At 46.6% G+C, this 10419-nt stretch overlaps 1 long non-coding RNA gene across 1 annotated transcript in view; it reads left to right on the top strand.

Annotated features, from left to right (window-relative positions):
- Positions 1 to 4068: 4068 nt before the first annotated feature.
- LOC117589204 overlaps positions 4069 to 10419 on the top strand; it is a 12578-nt gene continuing 6227 nt past the window's right edge. Inside the window, exon 1 of the long non-coding RNA XR_004574195.1 lies at positions 4069 to 4184. This is a non-coding gene — a long non-coding RNA (uncharacterized LOC117589204). The remainder of the gene's footprint in view (positions 4185 to 10419) is intronic.

The following is a 10419-nucleotide window of genomic DNA, read 5'->3' as shown; positions in this document are numbered from 1 at the left end:
ATTCATTTTCAATATCATGCCTAGAGAAAATGTTGCCCCCATGGCACAAGGCACACACACGCACACCACCATGAGAGCCCTCTCCGACACACACACACACACACACACACACACACACACACACCAATGAGTTCTAGTATCCGTATCTGTATCTCTGTGTCGGTGAGCCGCAGTCGCCGTCGTCGCTTGTGATATTGGGCATGATGTTACATATTTCATATGGCACACTGACTGGTTCTGGTTCTGTTTCTGTTTCTGTTTCTGTATGCGTAACTAGCTCTCCTCCCCACTGTGCACCCCTTTGCCCATTCCACCATTCAGCATTCTCCTCACTCTCCTTTCTTTGTGTGCATAAAGCCCCCCCCCCCCCACACCCCTTACTCGCTTGTGCCACAGGAATTTTTGCTTCTTCCTCGTTTTTTTTTTTTGTTCTTCAGATTTTGTTGTTTTTTTGGGCTGCTTTTGATCGTATGCGTGTGGCTCGGTCTTTACACTGTGCACAAAATAGGTGGACCTCCAACGCCATGTTGGAGCTACGATCGCAAGTCGCGCTTGAGCAACGGAAAGAAGTTTATTTAATGATCAGTGCTTTAATGATCAGTGCTTGAGGTGCAGAGCAGAGCCACTAGAGTTCTAGAGTAGATTTATATTCATAAATTTAATCCAAAATTTGGTCCAAAATTGGTCCACAGTTCTGGGATCTAATCTTCATAGTTCTTTTGTTTCTGCTCATTTCAAATCAAAGCTAAGCAATTGAAATAATCTAGCATGAAGCAATTTATTTCAATTTAAAACTACTTCCTAAGCACATCAGAACCTGTTTGTTAAGACACCAACTTGAGTTTCTTTAAATATTTTATACGTACTAGCTGTCAATATTAAGACAATTTCCTTCTCAGGGGAATAAACGACAATCAGACTACTTCGATGCAGTTTCCATAAAATAAATTTGACTTTTAACAGCCCTTATAGCTTTCGGAAACTGTTTATAAGCAGTTTAGGCAACGCAAAACCCTCAAAATGCTCCTAAATTAGAATTAAACTACTGCCAAACATAGCAAATAAGTTTCCACTGTTCAACTTCCCTCTTTTCCAGTCTTAATTCCATTTTTCCAAGCGACTCCGCATTGTCATCTTAAACTGATTTCGTTCCTGTATTATCGTGCAACCGTCCCAAATTATGAAAAACCACAAAATTGCATTTTAAAGTCCACTTCATTGGCAAAAACCCGTTAGTTTCTGCGCTCGCCAACTCGCAAAATGGCGGATCGTGTTCGTTCATGAAATTTCTCGCTGTGCTTAGGAGACAGACGCCGTTCGTGCTCACCCATACCCAAACGCCTTGCAGCTAAGCTTTTCGCGTGCTGTCCGAATGTGACAGAGAGAGAGAGAGAGAGAGAGAGCGAGAGGGAGGGAGCGACTGACTGTGCGAGGCAGAGAAAGAGAGGGAGGGAGCGACTGTGTGTGTGAGAGTATGTTTGCTATTGTTTTCGGAACACTCACAGAACGTACAAACATGCATATACATTTTTAGATTTTTCACATTCAGCTAATGGTTACTCCTTCTACTACTAATTCTACAACTACTGGCTGTTGTTTTTGTAATATTTTGTCCCTCCCTGCTGCCTGGCATATTCCTTTCCTCCTTTGCTCCCTCTCTTCACTCTTCCACATTCTCGCTCGTTTGCTCGTTCGCTCGTTCGCCCGTTCGTTCTCCTACTGCTTACGTTTCGTGCCGCTGTTGTTGCTCTTGTTGTTGTGTTCCACGATGGCGTTAACCATTACATGCAAACTCACACTCACAGTGTCGGCAGCAGCGGCGGCTGGCGGCTGGCGGCTGGCGGCAGCGACGGCGGCAGCATCGCGCAGCACATTCATTCATACTTGTTGCTCTTGTGTGCTCGCTGTGTGTCGCTGTGTGCGTGCGGTGTGTGCTGCTGCTGCTGGTGTGCTTCACCGTCTCGTAGTCAAACTAAACTTTGTGAGGCATTCAGTGAGGTTTTCAGTACGTCACCGACAGCGCACGCCGCCAGAAGGAGGAGGCGGTGAACAGACACAGAACACGGAACACGGAACAACAGTAGTACTTGGAGCCCCGACTCTGTGGCGCTTGCCTCTGGACGGACTCTGGCCACACATTTTCGTCATCCCACTGCTGCCCCTCCCCCCACCAGCACTGCACCAACCAAACATCAAAGTGAAGTGAATTTCAATTGAGAATATTTATTCAAGTCTCTTGTGTTGTGTGCTGCTGTCCATCGTCCGAGTGTGAGTGTGAGTGTGTGCCTGGTGTGTGTGTGTGTGTGTGTGTAATTATTAATTAGTTGCACCGAACCTCCCTCACTGCCATCCCCATCCATCGTAGTATTAGCCAGTAAAAACTTCCAACCAAAGTGACAAACAAAAAAAAGAGCAAAAAAACAATATGCTCATTTTGCGACGCAGTTGAGGAAAGAAAAACGACTTGAACGACGTATTTAACAAACAAAAAAGAGCGTAGGGAAACACTCAACAACAACAACAACAACAACAACGAAAAGAAGAATTAAAAAACAAACCTTGGCGCTCTGGGCGACTTTTGAGCCTCTCGCACAACTGAATAATTAAAATTAGAAGCGGAAAAGTAAATACTCGCACAACAGCAACAAGCAAAGAAAAAAGAACAAGAAAAAACAGACACACAAAAAAAAACTAAATAAATTTCGACTAAAGATCCCGAAACTTTTAAGGCATAGACACAGACACATACAAACAGTCATGTGTGTGTGTGTGTGTGTGTGTGTGGGGGGGGGGCATAAGTATGGGTATGGCACACAAAGAAACGGTGAACTTATACAATCAACAATTTTTTATTTCATTTGATTGTGTGCCTGTGTGTGTAGAGAACAACAACAAACTGGACTACAAGAACAACAAATGAACTTTGTACCAGTGACAATCATGATAATGATGATGATGATGATGATGATGATGTAGGGAATGATAATGATGAAGTAGTTGTGTGATCTAGCAGCAGGATTTGATACATCAATCAAGCCACTGATTGATGAAACTGATCATTGATCATTGATCACTGATCACTGATCACTTTGAGATTTAAATTAAATTGATTTAAAGCTGATCTCCTGCCATAAAGTTTCCAGCCAATCAAGTGGCATAGAACAGCTTTTCCTAGTGTCCAAACAAAGGCAGATAAAAAGGTGTGAGAAGCCGTTTCGTTGTTGGTCTACTACTGATAAGCCCCTCTCCACTTTGTCGGCGTGCATTGAACTAATTTGTTCGTTGTTGTTGTTGCTGTTGTTGTTGTAGACTGGTTTTCTTGGTTGGTTTGTATTTTTTTTATTTTACTTTTTTTTTTTTTATAATACTCGTACAAGCTCTCTGTATATTTATTTAAAGCGCAAATGTTTTAGATACGACACAAATGTTGCTGCGAGAGAGAGAGAGAGAGAGAGAGAGCTAGAGAAGTGGCAGAGCGGGTAAAAAGAGAGCAGAGTAAGCTACAACAACTCGAACAAAAATTACAACAACGAGCAAAAGGCAAACTTGCCTATCAGCCCCTTGCCTTTGTTGTTGTTGTTGTTATTCAGTGCGTGTGCTCAGCATTTAACTAAACTGGCACACACGACACGCACACCCAAACGGCACTCACCAACACTCAGCGACATTCACCAACACTCTAAATACACGCAGCACGGCACACACCGCGCCAGTCGGGGCCCCGTCGGCGACATGTGTGCTTATATAATCGTCTAATGGCTTTGTTTTTTGTAAGTATTGAATGCAATTTGTTTAAATTTTACTTTATTATGCACAACTCTCGGCAAGTGGCTGCGACTTTGCTGCATCAGTATCGTGTCGTATGTTTGTGTATGTAAATGCAAGCCTCAGAACAGCTGCTCGTTCGGCAGCACAACAGAGAACAGCTGTTCGAATGCAGTTATGTCCTACACGAGGAAAAAGAACGGCACAAAACGAAACAAAAGAACGAGAGACAGACAGACAGCAGCAACGGCAGAGAGCAGAGAGCAGAGCAGCAGCGGCAGAGCCGAGCAGAGGCAGGCAGCAACAGTAGCCAGCAGCCATGCGGTCCTTTAAAGCTTTTTGGGGAACCTTTTTGCGCACCAACAAATATCAAGTATACGCCAAGCAGACATCGGTGAACGATGGTCATGCGGCGAAGCGTTGAAGAGGGGGGAAGCGGAGCCCAGACAAGGCCACACACACACACACAAACTCACAGCTTTGGCGCTCTCTGCCTCTCTGTTTGAGTTGGTTTCTCACTCACACAAGCTCACCCACACGCGCAACAAGTTGTTGTTGCTGCCTGCGGCTCTGTCTCTCTCTCTCTCCCACACACACACACACACACACAGACAGGCAGAAACTCTCTCAAAGTTAGGCGCCGTTAGCCCTTGCTCTGCTCTGCTCTGCTCTGCTATGTGGCGTTGCCAGACTGTCGCGCCCCCCTCAACCACATTTACTGTTATTTTGATGAATGCTATTTTTAATTCGATAATTAATCAAGGTATTTTTTTCCGTCTTTGTCGATTACCATGAGGTTAGCCTTACCATCCCCATCCCCCCTCCCCACGCATCTGTAAAGTACATGGGAAAAACTAGTGCGCAAAAAAGAGTTTTCATTGTCGTTTACGCCTTCCATATACCCCCAACTTCCCCGCCACAGCTACACGAGTAGTACAAGCAGACAATAATAAATAACAAAGGCGCAATATGCGCAGCTTCAATACAGAGCCGCCGACAGATACCCGCCGCACAGATGGGCACCGCCATGGACATGGAGAATAGTTTGGTTTGGGGCCTCTATTTCGCGGAGGGTTTCGAGACTCAAGTTTGCACTGTGCTTGTCCCTGCCCTGTGACTGTGTAGTAGTTTTCGTAGTTTTGTAGTTTCTGTCTTTCCATTGTATTTAAATGCGCAATTAAGATTGGCACAGCCCGTGGCAAGGCAAGGCAAGGCAACATCATCATCGAAGTATCCACCAAATTGAACCAGTTTGAATCCGATCCAAATCGCATATGATTTGGGGTTCAATTATGTCTTAAACACGTGCTCCAAAAGCATGGCAGATGGCTGGATTTAATACTAATTTAGTTATATTTTTGGGCTATATTTTCACGATGCTATTGGTACTTGAAAATGCTTTAAGAAATATCCAAAAATGTGACACTAATCAAATAATAGTAAAAATCCTTTTAATCCTCCCACCCCGTACCTCTAACTGTGCCCTTTATAAATCCTGTTCTGTGTTCTGTGTTTTATGACATTTGATGGCTTTCAATTGACCAGACTCGGGTCGCACATGTCCGACGATAATGATCCGTTTAGTTATTTTCGTAAAGGCAACATTTTATTTATAAATCTCTCAGCAGAGTCTGTTCTCTCTCCCTCTGGCGATTCCCTCTCTCTCTCTCTCTGCCACAGTGTCTGCCATAGTTAGGCGCACAGTTGGCGCAATTAAAATGATGGCCAAAAGCTTTAACGTCATCGAACAGCATAAATAATCGTAATCGCAATCTAAATACAGAGAACAAATGTCGATTATTAACAAGATCAGAAGAGGAGCCAAGAAAAGAACAGATTAGGAGCGGAGGAAAATGCTGCTGGGAATCGTTTACTTTTCCTTGTTGGCTCTGACGTAGCCGAGCCAATTTCGATTTCATTCAGCACTCGATGACGTACAGAATGGCCTCGCCTCGCCTCTCCTGCCCCATGGCATGGGTTACACTGCCGCAGACGGACAGACAGACAACCTTGTAAAATGTTGTGCGTCATTTGGTCTGTTGTTGTTTTTGTTCACTTTTCTCGCCACTTTCCCTTTGGGGGCAGTTTTTTGTTTTGTAATTTTATCTCCCAATAGCACCAGGCCACACACATCCCCCCAGACCTCCTCCAGATACTATACACTCTATGAGTAGAGCCATAGATATTTGCAAAGCTCGTGCGTCATGGCTGGCACTTTCCTTGTAAGTTTCCACATTTGTAACGACCCTTGTGGCATTTCCATATTTGCACAACAAACTGTAACTAATCTACGAATCCAGCATCGATCTGCGGCTAGGTCGTTGATCGCTGGCTCTTGAGATGCACTCATTGAGTTTCGCCAGAAAGCGACATCAAGCGTCGCCAGTGACTAAGCCAAAACTACCCTCCCTATATGTAGGCAATCGTATATTCCAGATACATTTCCATAGCTGTACACGTACAGCTGGTCATAGGTTTCGTTTATGTGCTGTGACTCAATCTGTAAATGCGAAATACTTATTTCCCATTCCTGGAAGCAATCAAAGCGCCACAAGTTGTGACTGGAAATTCGACTTAAAATGCTGTGAGCTGGGAAAAAGCTGTAGAAAATCCGTTAATTGATATTCCCTAACCAAATGCCACACTGAAATCAGGCGCTTCTTCTGCTCAGCTTTTACGAGTACCTTGCATCAAGTATTAGGACACAGCTAAGACCTCCATTCATTCATTCGTTCTTTGTGCTCCATGTGGCTTTGCCAGCCCACACGTACTCGTGTGTGCAACTCGCATATCAAATCCTATATAATCCGTGGACGAAAATCAAGCGAGCATTCATGCGACTTATTTAGACACTCGTTGTAGTTCGACTTGAATGAACGTGCTTGTGCTTGTGCCGTTGTTGTTGTTTGGTTTACTTCCGTTATGACTATATATAAGTGTGTGTAGATGTGTGACCATGTGTGTGGGTGCATGCGCCTGCATGTGTGTGTGTGTATTATGTTTTTGTCGCTGCCTCGGATTTTTCATTCATTAAATGCTACACACACACACAGACACATGAATAGCGATTGCGACGACACGCACACATGCTACAGAGCGGAGGCACTCCATACATACATATACAGAAATTTCATTCATTCATAAATATCATGCAGCCAGCAGCAACAGCAACAGCAACAACAACCGCCTCCACCTCTGCCATCGTCACCACCTCCGCCCCGTCTGCTTCGTCCGTCTCGTGTCATCGCTCCACAGTTGTGCCTCAGATGCGTTTGGCGTTCCGTTTTGCTGCTGCTGCTGCTGCTGCTGCTGCTGCTGCTGCTCTTTCTCCACCTATTCCCCCACACCGCACTGTGGTTTCACTTCCATTTACCCAAACGGTTGCTTGCTTCGTTGCATTTTATAGATTTGTTCTAAATATCAATGAAATTTCATTCAACACGCATAACCCAGCAACAGCAACAACAACAGCCAGCGACAGCACTATAACTGATAAGTTCGGAACGGATCCGTATCTCTATCGTTTGCCGTTGTTTGTTATGGGGTCAGAGCCCCATTCAATACGTTTAGCTTCAGGATGGTGGATGGGGTGGAGCTGAAACTGTCGCAATGCAATCGCCAGAACATAACACGGAGAGATACGATCCGATCCCAATCCCGATCCTCACTCCACCCCACCCCACACTCTCTTGTATGTATCTATGTATTGGTGTATTATATACTGGAAGTAGTTTATGAATGAATGAATGAAATCCACACTGGACGGCACGCACACACACACACACCCAGTAATACTTATGGAGCGTTGAGTTTTTTTGGTTTCGGATATGGTCACAATATATCCGGCCTGGCCGTATATTTGTTTGCTTTGCCCCTGGTGTGTGGGTGAGGTGGGGGGGGGGGGGGGGATTTATATTTATATCGTAAGGGCGTTGGATCTTCTTTAGGGTCTTCTCCTCGCTCTTCCTTCCTTCCTTCCTTTTCTTTCATTTATTCTTTCTTGCTTGTTTGTTGGTTTGTGTATGTCTGCCTCTGGCTCTGCCACTCACCAAATGCAGCCGCGCCGCGCTCACTTCCTCATTTGTAGGGCCAACCGCACGCACAGGAAGTAACCGGAAATGCTCCGCACTTGGTGCATTAGTCACTTTTGTTTTCACTCTCTCTCTCTGTCCCCTACCCCCTCCGCATGCCTAGACACTGTACTTGCTCCAGACTTTGGCTTCCGTTGATAAAACGCATGCCTCCTGCCCCTCCCTTTGGTCGGCCGCTCTCTTCTCCTGTCTCCCTTCCACTTTGCGCTATTTATGGCGAAAGTGTTTGGCGCTCCGTTTGCTGAGTTCAATAGTGCTTTGAACTTTAGCTCTCTCTGGCGCTCCTTCTCTTTCTCTTTCTCTGTCTGGCTTTCGCTCTTTCTTTCAGCCTGTTGCCTGCCTTCCGCTGCTGTCTCTGTTTAATTCTTCATCTTCTTCCCTTCCGAGTCTTTCTCACAGTCGTTGTCTGCCGCCTCCCCACCCCTATGCCAGCGCGTCTGCCTGAGAATGCATCAAAAATAGAGCGGCACATTGTCTGGCTGCATTGTAAAGGGCGTGCAAGAGTAAGGAGTGCAATGGCAAAGTGTGTTAACACAAGGTGACGCATGGACAGACGTACGCTCTTGCGGTGCACTGCAGAAACACAAGACGAGAAAGTGTGCCAGAGCATGCAGACACTGATCGCTACTGCTTCACCTTGTACAAATACACCTTGGAGTAGGGCTTGGGAGTGTGGGATTCTGAAACGATGAAGAGTGTGAGACGAAAGAGGAAGAGTGGGAGAGAGAGAAAGAGAGTGCACAACTTCCGTTGCGCGAGACTTACGCAAAAAGACGTTAAATTTATGAATATGAATGAGCAGATGCTTGGCTTGTTGGCGTTGTCGTTGTAGTCGTAGTCGCAGCTGCTCACAATGACGTCGACGGCGCAGTCGCCCCCACATTGCATTTGAGAATGGGGTGGGCAACGGGGCAGCGAAACTGGGGCAAATGTCATTAATACATCAGATCCGGACATGGAAACGGGAAGCAAATCATGCGTTGACAGCTAGCGGGGGGGGTGGAGAGCGCATATGAAGAGAGTGTATGGGGGCCCGTGTTGGTGGCAGAGGCGACGCCCACATTTGGGGGGCACAGCCTACATACGTTGTACAACCGGGTAACTCCGACGACTCCTACTTGGCCACATCCGATTGCAGCCAGTTTGGTGTTGCTGTTTTGTTGCTGTTTCTGGCATGTGGAATGTGCTATAATTATGGCAGCCTCACGGTTTTCTCCTACGAGTATGTGTGGGCTCAGGAAGCAGCACAGCCGCCGTCGCCTAACATCTTCAGAGAGGCAGCAGCAGCGGCAGCGGCAGCGGCAGTGGCAGCACCCCGGCGCTTTTGAAGCTGGCGGCGGTCGGTCATAGACACAGACCCATGAATAGTACTACATAGCACCACAATTGGTGGCATGTGGGTCGGGTTAGTGTGGGGTTGGACGCTTGCATGCGCTTTCTTTTGACTCCTCCAGCCACCTCCTCGCTTCCTCATCAGCGTCGAGAGTCGGCGGCGTCCGTCGGGCGGTTCGTTAGCGGGCCAATTGTTGCTCTTTTTCAATTGACGCTATCCAACACTTGTATGCTAATGCAAACGGCAGGCAGGCAGGCAGGCAGGCGGCAGGCAGGCGTTGCCATCAGCCTTACTGTGGGTCAAGAATGGTGACCACGATACCCTTCATTATACAGCTGCATGTTTTTGCCCGCTTCGTTCCACTGTGCGCTGCACTGAAGTTTCACAGTTGCCGTTGCAGTGGCTGGCATTTCGCCGCAGTCTTCTAGATGGCTCTCGAGTGTGCGTGTGCCCATTGCAGCGGTGCCGGCATGGCGGCGTCGTCAGTGGCTTATCTAACCTGGCGGCGGTGCTGCACCGTGCACCGCTCGACAACTGCAACTGGCGAGACACTGTTAATTTTGTTGTTTTTTGTTTTGTTTTTGTTTTTTGTTTTTTGCTGCATAAGTCTCTCATGCATAAAATTGTACACGACATAATTTTTCATGAAATGGCTGGGATCCTCCCGTTGCCGCAGCCACAGCCGCAGTTGCAGTTGCAGTTGCCAGTTGCCAGTTTGCAGGCCGACGTCGTCAACGGGGTCTAACCAACCTAAGTGGTAGGCCCCCGGGTACGTGGCTCGCAGCTCTCCCTCTGCACTGTATCTCCGTCTCTATCTTGCAGTGGTGCGATCACCCTGTCCTGTCCCGTTCTTTTGGGCAGGTTCGGTGCACTTTTTGCCGGCTGACCGCGCTCACTCGAGTAGAAATTATGTGCAATTTGTCTAGCCAGGGGTCTAGAGCTGCCACCGATTTTCATTCCACTTGGAGTTTTTGTTTAATGATTGGTCAGCTGTATGCGCATCACGTGCTCCCCATTAGATCGCTGCTATTAATCATTAGGTTCGGCTGCACATTGGGCCAACGTTTTTATGGGAATCACAACTAAACTAATAAAACAAAACTCGATTAAATGCAGCACTGAAAATCATCAGCTCTAATATTTTTGCCAAATTATTCGTCTGTTTGTCCCATGGTGCAGCGCCAAAAGTAATTACGCTTCGAGTGGACTGATTGGGGGGGGGGGGGGGGG

This window comes from Drosophila guanche, unplaced genomic scaffold (assembly GCF_900245975.1).
Source record: "Drosophila guanche unplaced genomic scaffold, DGUA_6, whole genome shotgun sequence".
NCBI classification, from domain to species: Eukaryota; Metazoa; Arthropoda; class Insecta; order Diptera; family Drosophilidae; genus Drosophila; species Drosophila guanche.
Note: the sequence above shows the minus strand (reverse complement) of the source record. Positions and strands in the feature narration are given on the sequence as shown.